Genomic DNA, 15,779 nt, shown 5'->3' with positions numbered 1-15,779 from the left:
GAATGGTCCTGAGCTGTCTGTCCTATGGGAAGAAGCTGGACAACTGAGAAGATCCCAGGGGAGGACCCGTCATGGAAGGAAAGGATCATGCAGAGTGCTGGTCTGGAGAGGGGCCTGGTGACTTAGTTGGAGGACGCATCCTAAAGTAATCTTACCGCATAGTACTGCCGGGTTGGCTTAAAGGTTCTCGTGCTGTGTTTGCTGTTCACCGTAAACCATTACATCCTGTGGCAGAGGATCGTACGGGTTATGTTCCAATCAAGTCTGTGGCAGAGACTTTTGTTCGTGATGCGTACTGGCTGCTAGGTTAGTGAGAGAAACCTATCCAGACGGGCAAAGATTCAACTATAAAGAGAGAGTACATTCATCTGCAAGCTCTCAATTCCTAATACTACACCAAGAAAAGGTATTTGAACTTCCATGCAACTCTCCTTCTACAGCTTTCCTGCTACTTCCTTCTATTTACGTTTATTAAAGCATTGGAAAAGATACTCAAGTGTCCGGTGCCTACATTGTCTGGAATTAAACTCAACGGGACCCTAGACCCGGTTCTGGTGAAATAGAGGTAACAAAGGTGACGGTAACAGCCCGCTTCAAACCAGCAGCTCCACCGAGAGTTATTGCTACATGTGGGGGCTCGTCCGGGATTGTTAGCCGGCAACCTCCCGCAACCCTGAGAAGTATTTCACCGGGAGTTTACGTTGGAATAAGTTTCTGGACTTTGTACATTTTTGGAGAGAGGAAGGGGTTAAAGTGCAGGACTTTATTTCTGACTGCGTAGGCTGTGGGTGAGAAGTAACAGCCCGGGAGCTATGTGATCAGAAGAACAAGTGGGAGGAGCCTAACCTACTTGTTGCTGCGTGGGACGCATGTGTGTGTGTTTGGCGCCAGAGGAGAAGAGAGGCCTCGTGATCGTGCTGAGAAGATCAGAGTGCAGCCATGTCTTCTTTTTCGTTGATACCGCCAACTATGGGACCTAAGATGTTCCCTATGAGTACCGCTGCGGGTGCTATGCTGACCGGAACTCTGCTGACAAATACCGGCATTCGTCTGAAACCACAGGGGAGGTTTGTTCTCTACACAGTTGGAGATATTGAAGGGCTGGGCATGCTTTGCCACAAGTGTGAAGGACTGGCCATACATCTCTGTCCATTTGTTCGTTGTTTGCAGTGCGGAGAATATTTGGTCATAGTGGATCAACCTACTATGTCGCCCCGTGCTTATCGGGTGGACTGGGCTACAGGTATTGCTACAGTAGAAGCTGCTACCATTGCTGTTGGAAAACAACAGACCAGGATTTTACCTGTTGTCACCGAGAGTGTTGCTGAGGGAGATACCGCCGGCCACTACTTCATCAGCGGACATCACTTTCATTTCCACGTCTACTACGCCTATCCCTGTTGCACCTGTCCAGAGGAAGGTGGGATATGTAAAGGCTTTCCGCGGCCGTGGTTGCGGCTTACCCCAGAGACTACCCGAGCCGGAGCCAGAGAAATGCTTGGATCCGGAGAAGTCCATGTCAGGAACGGGTGAGAGATCAAAAGGGGGACATATCTGGGACTCTTTGTAAATATTTGCCAGCTGAAGAGTTGAGAGATTCGGAGATAGATTCCATGTCAGATCTCTCTGGTGATGATGATTTGTTTGAGACAATGTCACAGGAACTATTGTGGGCCCAGGACAAAGATGTTGCTTCTGCCTTGACTTTCTCAGAGTGGACAGCCATGGATTCTGGGAAGACATCGCCTTGTGTGGAGCCGCACAGTACTACTAAGGAGACATTATCTAAAGTTGCTAATTTGCTTTCGACACCCGTCGGGTCTATGGTGAGTAAATCACCGAACTCTTGTGTGCCTCCTGGTTTGAGGAAAAATAGATCTTTGCCTAAACTTGCATGTTTACAGAGAGTGCTTACCAAATGTGTTGCCACAGAATATGGTTTGGAGTTTCCCTATGTTCCTCAGGAAGTTATGCAGGAAATTAAGACCAACCGGGAACTGTGGTACAGTGAAGCTGTTTGGGACTATTTGTATGTGCCAAAGCCTTTCCGGAAAACTGGATATTCTGTTGCCATGGATGAACGTTTCAGTGGATGTTTCCTACACTGGAACTATGGTCATTTTCAGACCCGGAAAAGATTACATTGTGCACTTTATTGCTACAGTGGATAAACTGGGAAAGAAACTGACATTGCCAGATCCTCGGTTTTATTGGTGATTATGAACAAAAGAACTTTGGGGTGTATAGTTAGAGAGTGTCAGTGTTTAGAGATCTTCGTGGTCAAGAGATGATGTTCATCTCAGCGTTTCTAAATCCAAAGACTCTTTGCTAGCTGAATTTTCTTCATTGAAAGGATGTGATTTACTTAAAAATAGGGATGGACTTCTCAAGTTACTCTAGTTTGTTTCATTAAAGGAAAAAAAATATACGGGAAGAGAGTGTCATTCTTCTTTTGGAATGAGACTTTGCTCCTAAACTTTTTTATTGAGGGTACTGTACATATTTAGTGTGTGTCTAACTTTGTTTTTTTTCAGGAACAATTGGATCTCCTATCAAGCTGTTAGGCTTTTCAGCTAGATAGACAGTGGGGTTGTGACAGTCATAATGTGATTTTGTTTGCGGATGTGAACATGTTGTTTTATAAATGTTGAAACTGTAATATCTCTATACTGTCTTTTCTTTTCCCTTGCCCTTATCCAAGTTTTAAGTTAAAATACCTACTCTCAGGCTTGGGGTTTATTTTTGACAGACTTTGAGGACAACGTCTATTGTAGTTGGGGGAGTATGTAGCGCTGGTAGATTTTCAATCTACTGCTTATAGGTAAATTTAGTGGGTTCATACATAGCCAGATTTGCCTTTGTTCCAGCTCGGCTGAGTTGCATGTAGTTTCACACTGTGCCTGTGGGTGTTGTTGTCACCATGGGTCGGTGTTGGAAAGGCAACGCGCTGAAGTGTATGAGTGCTCCTCTGTCCCGGAGATAACTCGGTAGAGGTGGTCCTCCGAGTTGCATTCTGGGAGAGGGTATTTATGGGACAGACGCCATGTTTTAGGGTTCGTTTTCATTCCACCTGCTGGCCCTCCTGGCCGACAGGTATGTGCTAGGAGTACTACCTTGTGGTCCTCCGTCTGGGAGGCCCACGTCGCTGCAGCGTGTGGGTGGGCCCAGAAGCCTGTCTGGGGCCTACCACAGTGGCAGAGGAATGGTCCTGAGCTGTCTGTCCTGTAGGAAGGAGCTGGACAACTGAGAAGATCCCAGGGGAGGACCCGTCATGGAAGGATCATGCAGAGTGCTGGTCTGGAGAGGGGCCTGGTGACTCAGTTGGAGGACGCATCCTAAAGTAATCTTACCACATAGTACTGCCGGGTTGGCTTAAAGGTTCCAGTGCTGTGTTTGCTGTTCACCGTAAACCATTACATCCTGTGGCAGAGGATCGTATGGGTTTTGTTCCATTCAAGTCTGTGGCAGAGACTTTTGTTCGTGATGCGTACTGGCTGCTAGGTTAGTGAGAGAAACCTATCCAGGCGGGCAAAGATTCAACTATAAATAGAGAGTACATTCATCTGGAAGCTCTCAATTCCTAATACTACACTAAGAAAAGGTATTTGAACTTCCCTGCAACTCTCCTTCTACCGCTTTCCTGCTACTTCCTTCTGTTTACGTTTATTAAAGCATTGGAAAAGATACTCAAGTGTCCGGTGCCTACATTGTCTGGAATTAAACTCAACGGGACCTTAGACCCGGTTCTGGTGAAATAGAGGTAACGAAGGTGATGGTAACAGCCCGCTTCAAACCAGCAGCTCCACCGAGAGTTATTGCTAAATTAGTGACAGGGGATTTGACTGGCGTTCAGAAACCCTTAGGGCTAGTTTACACTTGCTTCAAAACATGGCTTTGGACACGTTGTGTTAGGGCTAGTTTACACTTGCTTCAAAATATGGCTTCGGACACACTTTGTTAAAGCTCTCTGAACGCCAGTCAAAGCTCTTGTCACTAAAAAAATGGTTAGCTTACAGTCCTGCTTACACCTGCTTTTGCTTGGTGCCTCAGTGAGGCTTCAATGGGGCTTCGATGAGGCTTCTGTGAGGCTTTAATCGAGCTTTGCCATAGACTTCTATGAAGGCTTTGAAGACGCTTTGAAGCACCACTAAAGCTGCATGGGGTATAATTTTTGAAGTCAAGCCGAAGCTAAGCAAAGCAAAAGCAAGGTGTAAACAGGACTGTAAATTAACCATTTTATTTAGTGACAGGAGCTTTGACTAGCATTCAGAGAGCTTTAACAAAGCCTGTCCGAAGTCTTGTTTTGAAGCAAGTATAAACTAACCGTTAATGTGTGTTGAAACCAAAGCAAGTGTAAATGAGCCCTTACTGTTAAAATAAGGGAAAAAAGCCTGAAAATAGAAAACAAATATAGCTACCATATTTAAGTACTGATAAGTCTGCAATCCAATACATTTTTGGGTTTACGTAACTAACTGATGCACTAAAAAGATAGACATATGTTTCCATAAAACTGAGGCATTGTATGTATTGTAAGATAGGTAGCCAAAGGTCATCACCAGGAGTAAGTAGGGCCAAACATCAATACAAGAGTGTGGAGCAGGGCCAACAGAGTCAAGGTTAAGGCAGGCAGGGTACTAAGTGAGTCAGGTCAAGCAAGAGATCAGATGCAGGGAGTACAACAGGTAAGGCTAGAGGTAAGCTTGGATATTAGGCTTAGGAAGGTAAAAGGGTCTAGTTTTACTGAGAACAGACAGAAGCTAGGAGTCAAATAAAATCAAAATATAGGAATAAGAACTTGGCAAGGATTGGGTTTACTAGGAAAACTCAGAGGACAGGTTAAAGAGAGCAATGAAAGAAAAAAAAAAGGTTATTGGAGATCACACAAACACTTTATTGACAGACAAACATTCTATCAACAGTTGCTAGAATGGACCATTAGGGTATGCACTCTGGTGTACTTTGAGAGGGTTGTTTGCAAGTTTAGAGACATGCACCTGGCCATGCCCATGCAAGTGTGCAACTCTCCTAAACATTTAAATAAGTACACTCACACCAGGAAAGATGCCTGGGGTGCAGGGAAACCTATAAAGAACCACTTCAGAGGAGCAACCACAGAAGCATGAATCAATAGGGCAAAAGGGACAGTAGCGAGATAGACACCGTGATCCAAGGAATAAACGAGGAAACAGATGTCTCAGCAGAAGGATACACTACCAGCAAACTGCTTTTGACCACACCACATATTGGGGAGCAGGCCTCTGGCAATCACCCACAAAGAGGAGCTCACTAGATGTAGGTTCCTAACAGCAGTCTGCCCCAATTTCAACATGTTCCATCACAGTAAACATTCTGTTCACTTCCCAGTATTGCTACTATCTTTAGATATTCATTATTGTTCAGAACCCATGGTCCTACCACACTCTTTACATAATGAGAGGTATATGTGACTTCTCAAACAAACAGTGTCCACTTATCCAGCATTGTCCATCTGAAGCACAGTTCCGCAGCAATATTTTCCCCTTCCTGCAATGCAGGGAACATTTATTATTTCTTTTCAGTAATTGTTATGGAAGAGGAGGGAAGATAGGTGTGTATATGAGTCTCTGTAGTACAGAATTTTATGTTTTATGTGTGTACATAGAGCAGGATTGTTTATGTATGCATGTGTGCTTAAATCTGTGCCGCAGGATTGTACAGTGGTGGACCTGCTAATATGGCTTCACTTTCTGTGGTAATAAGGACATTCGGTGGTAAAATGGTCTTGACACTGTGTATGATCTGTCACTGACATAGTGAAAGTCAGTGTATGTAATATGTCACTGTACACAATCTGTTACTGTCCTACTGAATTATGTGTCACCACTGTCACAATAACTAATGTCACTGCATATAATCTGTCACTAAACAGCATAAATATCCCTTTTTGGTTTTAGGAGAGATGATGCACCAAATCATCCAAGGGAAACGTCTTAAATTTTACATGGGTTTTAATATAAGATTTTTTCTTCTAATGTAAAATTTATTGCATAACACATTTGTACTTCAAATTAAATCTTACAAGAATAAAAACCATATAGTTATGTGCAACCTACAACCGCTTAAAAAGTACCTTGTTGATGATTATATGTTTGGTAATGTTCATATTCAGGCAGACTTGTTCAAAAGTAGATTATAGTAGAGAATGGACAGGACACATCTATGCCCTCTTACCATCCACAGTTCCAGCCATATACACAGGGCTGAATTTAAATGTCCTGCCCGCGGGCCAACTGTCTTGTGTCGCTCCTTTCCTACTTCAATTAACTGACTAGTCCTGTTATCACACTATGAAACTTCAGATCTGAAAGGCAAGTGAAGGTGAATAGCAGAGTGTCAGTTTTCTAATTTTGCTGTTGCCCTATTCTTCTAGCAAATAATTTCTAGAACTATAAACCCCAATACACCAATAGTTTACACTGGCAGGCTGAGTGGTACTTTGAAACCTTTATTACATACATGTTTGTATTACTATTAACAACATTATGGGGGTTATTTATGAAAGGCAAAACCACTTTGCAGTACAAGTGCAAACTACAGGTGCAAAGTGCACTTGAAATTACACTGAAAGAGCACTTGGAAGTGCAGTCGCTGTAGAACCGAGGGGGACACGCAAGGAAAATTTAAAAAAAAGCATTTTAGCTTGCACATGATTCAATGATAAAATCAGCAGAGTTTTCCCTCATTTCAGATCTACCCCTCAGATTTACAGCGACTGCACTTCCAAGTGCACTTTCAGTGCAATTTCAAGTGCATTTTGCACTTGTAGTTTGCACTTGTAGTGCAAAGTGGATTTGCCTTTTGTAAATAACCCCCTATGTAATCATAGCTGTGTGCTGCCCCAGTCAGGATTGCCACCCTAGGCCATGACCTGTCTTGTCTATAAAGAAACCTAACCATGCATATAAGATCCCCCAATGAGACGATCACTTGTAGAACAGCAATGGAATAAAATATTTTTTTAGCACAGAAACTGTCAGCCACCTATTAGTACCTATTTCTCAGACCATCTTGGTTGGTAGACTATGGGGGTTATTTATGAAAGGCAAATCAACTTTGCACTACAAGTGCACTTGAAAGTGCACTGAAAGTGCGCCTGGAAACGCAGTCGCTCTAAATCTGAAGGGTAGATCTGAAATGAGGGGAAGCTCTGCTGATTTTATCATGCAATCATGTGCAAGCTAAAATGCTGTTTTTTATTTTCCTTGCATATCCCCCTCAGATCTACAGTGGCTTTACTTCCAAGGTCACTTTCAGTGCACTTTCAAGTGTACTTGCAGTGCACTTGTAGTGCAAAGTGGATTTGCCTTTAGTAAATAACCCCCTATGACTTGTACTATTGTGACTAGTAATATTTGGAAACTGGAGACGCAACGTAAAAGTGATTATTCTTTGGATGTTCTTCTGTTGTGAATATTTTTAAACTGTTGTTATAGGTTGTCTTTAATTGAAGGAAATTGTGGTTATATTGTTGAAAAATAAATAGGTCATTTGCCCTGCAGTATCAGAATCTGGCATTCCTTAGATTGCTTGTATTTTAAGCCTAAACTGAATGTTTGACACCATGGTCAGTCTTTATTGCAATTTTCTACAAACTGTCACAGACCAGTTACTAGTTATGGACATTATCAATGTTACAGCTTTAGACTATTTCATGTTACCAGAATGTGAAAGTTTTGTAGGTGGCATGTAGCAAACAACACATAAGGTTGAAATCAATGGGCAGCGCCACCGAAGCCCCCGCAAAACGACTTTATTCGGCCACTAGTGGGGGTTAAAAGCACCCCGCTAGCGACTGAAAAGTGCCTCTAAAACGGCGATAAAGCACTGCTAAAACTAGCAGCGCTTTACCGCTAACGCGGCAGCACTGCAAGTGTGAAAGGACTCTTAAAGTGTTTGTGTAAATCCAAACACTAACCTTTCATATAAGCTTAAAATATCATTGTTATTTCAAAAGTTACTTTTTATATTTTTGACCAACAGCTTTAGTTATAGTGATCCTGCCATGAAAGTCCTTCTGTGGGAACTTTCCGTTATAGGGTGACAATGCTCTGCCTCTCTGTCTCTGCCTTTCAAATGTTCTACTGTAGTGTCTACCTGTCACACAGTCTCCTGATAGAGACTACAGGGGATTTTTTCAGTACACATTATGCAGGCACGGTCCACTGATGTCGCCATCAGGAAACGTGCATTGAGAAATGCTACGCCGCCTTCACTGAAATGCATGGATGTTGATAGAAAGAGTTTGCATAGAGGCTGCATGAGAATAGCAGTGCTGATATGCAACAAAGGATGAAAGGTGAAAAACAATTTTTTTAAAACAATAAAATTAAAGAGGAAGTAAACCCTCGGCAAAAAAACAAAAAACCCTGCAAGACAAAGGCATAATTAGCTAGTATGCATAGCATACTAATTACTAATTACATACATACTAATTATGTATTACTTACCTCAGATCGAAGCCCCCGCATCGGTCCACGTCTCCCCCTCCGACCACCGACATGTTGTCCTGGAGTGACTTCCGGGTATCGCAGGTGCGGCACTGTGATTAGCCCCAGCTGCGATGACGTCACTCTGTGCATGCTCGCGGGAACCGCACAGTACAACTGAAGCAACGGCATATAGCGCCATTGCTTCAGTTGTCTTAAGTGCGCATGTGCCGCATGACGTGGGCACATGCAAATACAGGGATATGTCCTAAACCGTGCAGGTTTAGGAGATATCCTTGTTAGCTACAGGTAAGCCTTAATATAGGTAAGCCTTAATATAGGCTTACCTGTAACATAAAGTTGTAAACAAGGGTTTACAGCCACCAACAAAAACTTTTATGATACACCATGGGGGTTATTTGCTAAAGGAGAATCAACGATGCGCTGCAAGTGCACTTGGAAGTAAAGTCGCTGTAGATCTGAGGGGGACATGCAAGGAAAATAAAAAACAGCATTTTAGCTTGCACATGATTGGATGATAAAAACAGCAGAGGTTCCACTCATTTCAGATCTACCGCTTGGATTTAGAGCAACTGCACTTCCAAGTGCACTTTCAGTACACTTTCAAGTGCACTCGCAGTGCAAAGTGGATTTGCCTTTCGTACTTCATGTGTTAGCAAATGACAAATGTTGTACAGTTAGGGTTTAAATTTACCCTAAACTTTTTAGCTTTCTCTTACCTTTAGGGCAATGTTCATCTTTCCAAACCCATTATATCCACTGAACTCTTGCTTGACCTTATAATCCCAAACTGCCCAAAATAAAATGGGAAGAGTCCTACGATAACTTTTCATAAGAGCCAGTGTGGAAAGGTGAGAAATTGAAAACACCCCTCACAGTGATCCTCCACCACCAAAAATATGCGCTTACCAGATTGCAAGCACAACAAGCACATGTATAAACCCAAATCAGGGACTCGAGCAATCCTCTAGACAGCGTAATGGATGATACCCAAACAACCACGTAGTAGGCTGTATCCGGATCTCCCGCTCCTGTATCTAGATCTCCCGCTCTCCTCTTCTGGTCTCTTCTCACAGGCTCTCCATGTGTGTATGGTCCAGGGAGTGATGGCGAGCCTGTGAGAAGAGACCAGGAGGAGGAGGCTGCATGCAGGGAGTACAGAGGGAGGTTCTACTATAGCGGGAGATCCGGATACAGCCTACTACGTGGTTGTTTGGGTATCATCCATTACGCTGTCTAGAGGATTGCTCCAGTGCTAGCCGCACACCCTGATTTGGGTTTATACATGTGCTTGTTGTGCTTGCAATCTGGTAAGCGCATATTTTAGGTGGTGGAGGACCACTGTGAGGGGTGTTTTCAATTCCTCACCTTTCCACGCTGGCTCATATGAAAAGTTATCGTGGGACTCTTTCCATCTCCATTATAGACCTTTTAGATTTCTGGGGTTATGGACTTTACTATCATTTGGTACATTTAGGATTTGATGCAATTTGATGCTATTTTGAATTAATTTAGCATTGATTGATTTTTATGCATTTTTTCATCTATGGTATAGCGCAGTTTTTTCCTTGTTGTTTTTTTGTATGTTGTGAATATCTCACAGTTGAACTGCTGCTTTTTGAAGGGGTTTTATGATAGCGCGGTGATTTTTTGTTTTTCTTGCCCAAAATGAGAACTTGAAGCTGCATTATCCAGAATTGCGATACTTCCTGCTAGTAGCAGCCATAGAACTCAGTCCTCTTTCTGGCATTCCCTACTTCTTGCAATTCCACATCATGCTCCCTCCCCTTGCTCTAACCATATTCAGGTCCCTATGGATGGTCACCAAAAGGATGGTATGTATACATGGGTGTTCTCCTTCCCTGTGACTATTTTGATTGATGATTTTTTTGCATTGACTGTTTGGATAAGGGTAGAAAATCCTAGAAACCGGCTTCTAATTTTATCTTTAGGCTTGCAACAGTATTTGTACAGTTAAACTAAATTATACAGCTCTGCTTACAATGGTGCAGCATTCTCCAAGTCAGGCAAGGCTTCACAGAAATGTCTGCTGCTGTTAAATGCTTCTTCCCTTAATTTTCTCATTGAGGTGCAAAAGGTACATTAGCTATAACATTCCTTAGACCTCCCTCAAACAATCTGTTTTACAATGTAGCAACAATCATTTTTGAACCTTTCCCATTTATTAAATTAAGACATTACTAAGTACTAGCAGACCATGCGCCACTGCTAATGAACCAAGCATTACAAGGAACCAAGAACAGTCTACCTTTTTAGTAATTAGTTCAACTGGCAAATAGATATAGATAAAATGAACGTATACACAGTTCTGGAATATCTACCAGCTTGCAGTGAATCCAATTAGTTTGATTTGGTGGGCTGTAAATCTTTGGAGCACTCAACCTTGCCAGGTTGGCTTTGCCAATGGAGAGAGGAGAGTGAAGGGGGTGAGTGTGCCAGCTTGTAAAACTATTTCCATTCAGATTACTTTTCTAACCAGCAAGAACTGAGGAATATTTACTTTTGAGTTTCTGCCTGCCACCATAGACTTGGGGTTGCCTGCCACCTCATGTCTTTGAACGCCTTAAATTACAGTTACAGTGGTACTGTATTTCCTGCTGGGGTTAGTGTCCTGTAACAATGAATCGGAAATCCCTGGAGTCCCTGAAAATACAAACGTCTGGAAATGATATCCATAAATACATTAACTTCTTGTTTTTTCTAAATTTACACATACATTAAGTGGTTATATACTGGATTATGTATAGTAACATTGTTTCCAGTCAGTTGCCTTTTTTGATTTAAGCAATTGGTAAATTACCTCCACTATGATCCATGATTGTGTGGGATTTGCGTTGGTTGCATCGACTGCTGGGATTAAATTTTATCGTGGTTAACAGTTGAAAAATAATAATCATAGCTGTCACTAAAAAATATATAATTTTGAAAAAAAAAAACTGATTTATATGTGTGATTTGAATATAATATACAGTGAGGGAGACTTCACAAATGCAGTTATAAGCATAGGGAAAAGTCAAATCTCAGTATTGTCTCTTGAACAAAGCAAAAATGTCAAGTGTGTAAGGAGGTGTTGATGTGTACAGCATAGGAAAGATGATCTACATGTCTCATCTCCCTGGTCATTAAACAGCGTTTATCACACATTTTGATTAAAGCAGTAAACAACACAGCCATTGTTTCTTCTTGTGTGCATGCCTATCAAATGCTGCATTTGTCCAGAGACAGAAACTTATTGGTGCTTACAAAACCTGAAATGAAATGCGGTCACTCACTTGGAACTGAGATTGTTATCATAAAGGCACAATTATGTCTACCATTTACCTGTGTAAATATGTGATGATAATATTTTGACACAATGGGATTGATTTACTAAAGGCAAATAGTGCATGTGCAATCACTGTAGATCTGGGGGGAATGTGCAAGGAAGATTAAAAAAACAGTATTTTTGCTTGCACATGATTGGATGATAGAAATCTGCAGAGCTTTCCCTCTTTTCAGAGCTTCCCTTCAGATCTAGCACAACTGCACTTTCGGGTGCACAGTATATTTGTCTTTAGTAAATCAACCTCCCTGCTTTTACATGGAAAAGGCTCTCAGTTCTATAGGATTTTTAAATCATAACAAGGATGTTGTAGGTGCCCAAAGGTGAGGTGTACGTCAGTAAACCTTTTAATAGTCATATCAGTCTGGGGGATCTACTATAATGGTGCTGTTGTGGCTAGTTCATACTGCCAGTATGACTTTACTAGACATACACCACCAGACATTTGCTAACATATCGGTCACTTCATAGGGCACATTTTTTTGTTCTGTTTCACAGGCATGTTTTTCTAAGAAATCGTTAAAATGAGTTCTTTGGTCACAACATACGCATTATTAACACCAACATTGTGTTAGCAATACAAACAATAGTTTGACAATCCAATATAAACTTACTTGAAAAATCCACTTTCATGTTGTGAGTCCTGCCTGACTGCTGTCCATCTTATTCCACCACTTCCTGGGTGCGTTACAGCTTCTTCCCTGCAGTTTACTTTTGATTTTTAAGGACTACATATTCCATGATATCTTGCTACTAGGGAGGAGCCCGATGTTCGCCTGTTCGCCGAACAGCGAACAATATGTGGTGTTCGCGGCAAATTCGAAAGCTGCTGGAACACCGTTAAAGTCTATGGGACACTAACATGAAAAATCAAAAGTGCTAATTTTAAAGACTTATATGCAAGTTATTGTCATAAAAAGTGTTTGGGGCCTGGGTCTTGCCCCAGGGGATATGTATCAATGCTAATTTAAAAAAAAAAATGGCTGTTTTTTCGGGAGCTTAAAGTGAAACAATAAAAATGAAATATTCCCTTCAAATATCGTGCCTGGGGGGTGTCTATAGTATGCCTGTAAAGTGGCGTATTTTTCCTGTGTTTAGAACAGTACCGAACAAAATGACATTTCTAAAGGAAAAATTGTCATTTAAAGCTGATCGCGGCTGAAATGAATTGTCGGGTCTCGGCAATATAGATACAGATAATTGAAAAAAAAAGCATGGGATCCCCCTTTGGGTCTGGTATGAATATTAAGGGGAACCCCGAATCAAAACTGAAAAAAAAATTGTGTGGGGGTCCCCCTAAAATCCATACCAGGCCCTTGGGTCTGATGTGGAAATTAAGGGGAACTCTGCGCCAAATTAAAAAAAAAATGGCGTAGGGGCCCCCCCAAAGAAGGGTCTGGTATGGATTTTAAGGGGAACCCTGCGCCAAAATAAAAAAAAATGGCATAGGGGTCCCCCCAAAATCCATGCCAGACCCTTATCCGAGCACTCAACCTGGCAGGCTGCAGGAAAAGAGGGGGGACAAGAGAGCGCCCCCCCTCCTGAACTGTACCAGGCCACATGCCCTAAACATGGGGAGGGTGCTTTGGGGTAGCCCCCAAAGCACCTTGTCCCTATGTCAATGGGACAAGGGCCTTATCCCCACAACCCTTGCCTGGTGGTTGTGGGGGTCTGCGGGCAGGGGGCTTATTGGAATCTGGAAGCCGCCTTTAACAAGGGGACCCCCAGATCCCAGCCTCCCCTCCTGTGTGAATTGGTAATGGTGTACCCCTACCATTTCACAAAAAAAGTGTCAAAATCATAAAAAAGAGAAGACACAGCTTGGGACAAGTCCTTTATTAAAAAATAAAAAAATAAAAATGTCCCACGAAGTAAGTTCACTCCGCCCGACGGACCACTTTTGATTATTCATGTTCATGTCCCATAGACTTTAATGGTGTTCATGTGTTCTGCCAAATTTTTTTCCTGTTCGCATGTTCTGCTGCGAACCGAACAGGAGGGTGTTCGGCTCATCCCTACTTGCCACCTTCAGTAGTTCAGAAGGCAAGCGCTGTGAATTTTCTCACACAGCAGGACATACTTACAGGGCATAGTGAATAACTATCACAGAATTCAAATAAATGTGTGGGGATCCTCACAAAGTAAGATCACCAACTTCAAGATCATTCTAGTTATTAGTAGGCTAGAAATAATTGAATGCAACATTGAATCTAATATATGATTTTAAATTTTGACCATATACGTTTTAAAAAACTGTGATGTTGTATATATGGGTCATTAATATAGATCGTACATTCAACCTTATTCAAAGACTGGACTAATTATGTACATAGTTTATAGACACAACAAAAACAAAAAACAATGCCACACTTGCACCAGTCATTTGGAGCTTCAAATGAAAAGGTTTCTTGCTAAAAGTGTACTAATTTCACCATTAGCCTGGGTTCTCTGCATCCAATTCGCAATAGCGGGAGATTTTGACCGGCTCCGCTGTGGCTCCGATGAAAATGTGCACAGGAGCCCTGTGTGTCTTTTGGTCCGTTTCAGGTCCGATCTCAGCCAAAATTTGGGCTAAAATCAGACCTGAAATGGAGAATGGGGACACACTGGACCCCTGCTGTGAGCCACATGGGAAGATAACGTGAACCCAGCCTTATTCTCATGTGCAGGGATATAGTGCAGACTAGTCTAGCATCCAAGGGATCTAATTAGATTTTACTGAATGTTCATTTTTTTTTTGAATCAGAAAAATTTTATTAAACACAATAAACAACTTCCAATGTGCATACAGTGTAATTTTGAATAGCTACATTTACAGATCATAGTTATCGTTGCACCAGTGACATTTATTGCTATTGCTCAAAGTAACATTTCATCTTATCTTACTCATTGTTACAGTGTATTTAATATTGAGTACCACAAGCATGTCAGAATCCCCTGTAGGGCGTTGCAAAAGTCTGGACAATACCAGCTCCCTGGGGTTCAGTCCAGGTGTATCCAGCCATGGTGACCATATTCTTTCAAACCTACCCGGGCTCCCCTTATGTTGATAAATATATCGTTCAATAACTAGAGTATTCCCCATGTGTGTTATCTGCAAGGGGACTGTGGGCGGTTAGGTTGATTTCCATCCCATCAAAATTAGTTTTAGAGCCTGAAATAGCGCCCGGGAAAATGCAATACTGACCCTCTCCTCGGGGATCACTTCATCCAAAACTCCCAGTATGCAGCAAGTTGGGTCTAAAGGGACATTCATTTGAAACACCCGATTGAGTGTTCCAAGTACTGCATTCCAGTAACGATGGAGCTTTGGGCATCGCCAGAGGAGGATCCCCAATGTGCAGCTGGCACCTACCACACATGGGGTCTGCCAGTCTGCCCATTTTATGAAGATTTTTTTGGGGTGTAATATACCCTAAGTACAATATATAATTGTGATAGTTTTTGTGCAACATTCAAAGAGCAGTTGATTGCAGGGCCTCCTCACACTGTCTCCTGTGAGTGGCCCCAGGTCCCTTTCCCAGGGGGACACTGCCTTAATGGGGTGTGCCCGTAGGTGGTGCATTAGTCGCATTTGATAACATTGTGATATAATCCCCTTAGTTTAAGTGCTAGACTTTAGTAAGTGAAAAATAGGAGTAGAAGACCTAACCCAGCCACCTGCATCCCCCTGCGCACCCACGGCATGCCTGAGTCGCAAGCCTAGGCGATATCTGTACTCCTAAATACTTAAATGAGGTCACTACTGGGATGGGACAAGAATCAGGCAGCTCCACTTCCATATCCTTATCAAGCGCCATTAAGGCTGTTTTAGACCAGTTTATGGTCAGGCCAGAGTAGTGCCCAAAGTCGGAAATTATGGTCATTACTTCTGCTAAAGAGGTAAGTGGTGTATCCCAATAAAAGCGTCTGCATACAACATGAGCTTCTCATGTAGAGCACCAAAC

General features: G+C 42.3%; 1 protein-coding gene across 7 annotated transcripts in view; it reads left to right on the top strand.

Moving 5' to 3' along the window:
* RYR3 (ryanodine receptor 3) overlaps nt 1-15,779 on the top strand; it is a 1,082,755-nt gene that overhangs the window by 927,977 nt on the left and 138,999 nt on the right. The gene's annotated exons all lie outside the window — the stretch shown is intronic.

Source organism: Aquarana catesbeiana, linkage group LG13 (genome assembly GCF_042186555.1).
Source record: "Aquarana catesbeiana isolate 2022-GZ linkage group LG13, ASM4218655v1, whole genome shotgun sequence".
In the NCBI taxonomy this organism is placed as follows: domain Eukaryota; kingdom Metazoa; phylum Chordata; class Amphibia; order Anura; family Ranidae; genus Aquarana; species Aquarana catesbeiana.
Note: the sequence above shows the minus strand (reverse complement) of the source record. Positions and strands in the feature narration are given on the sequence as shown.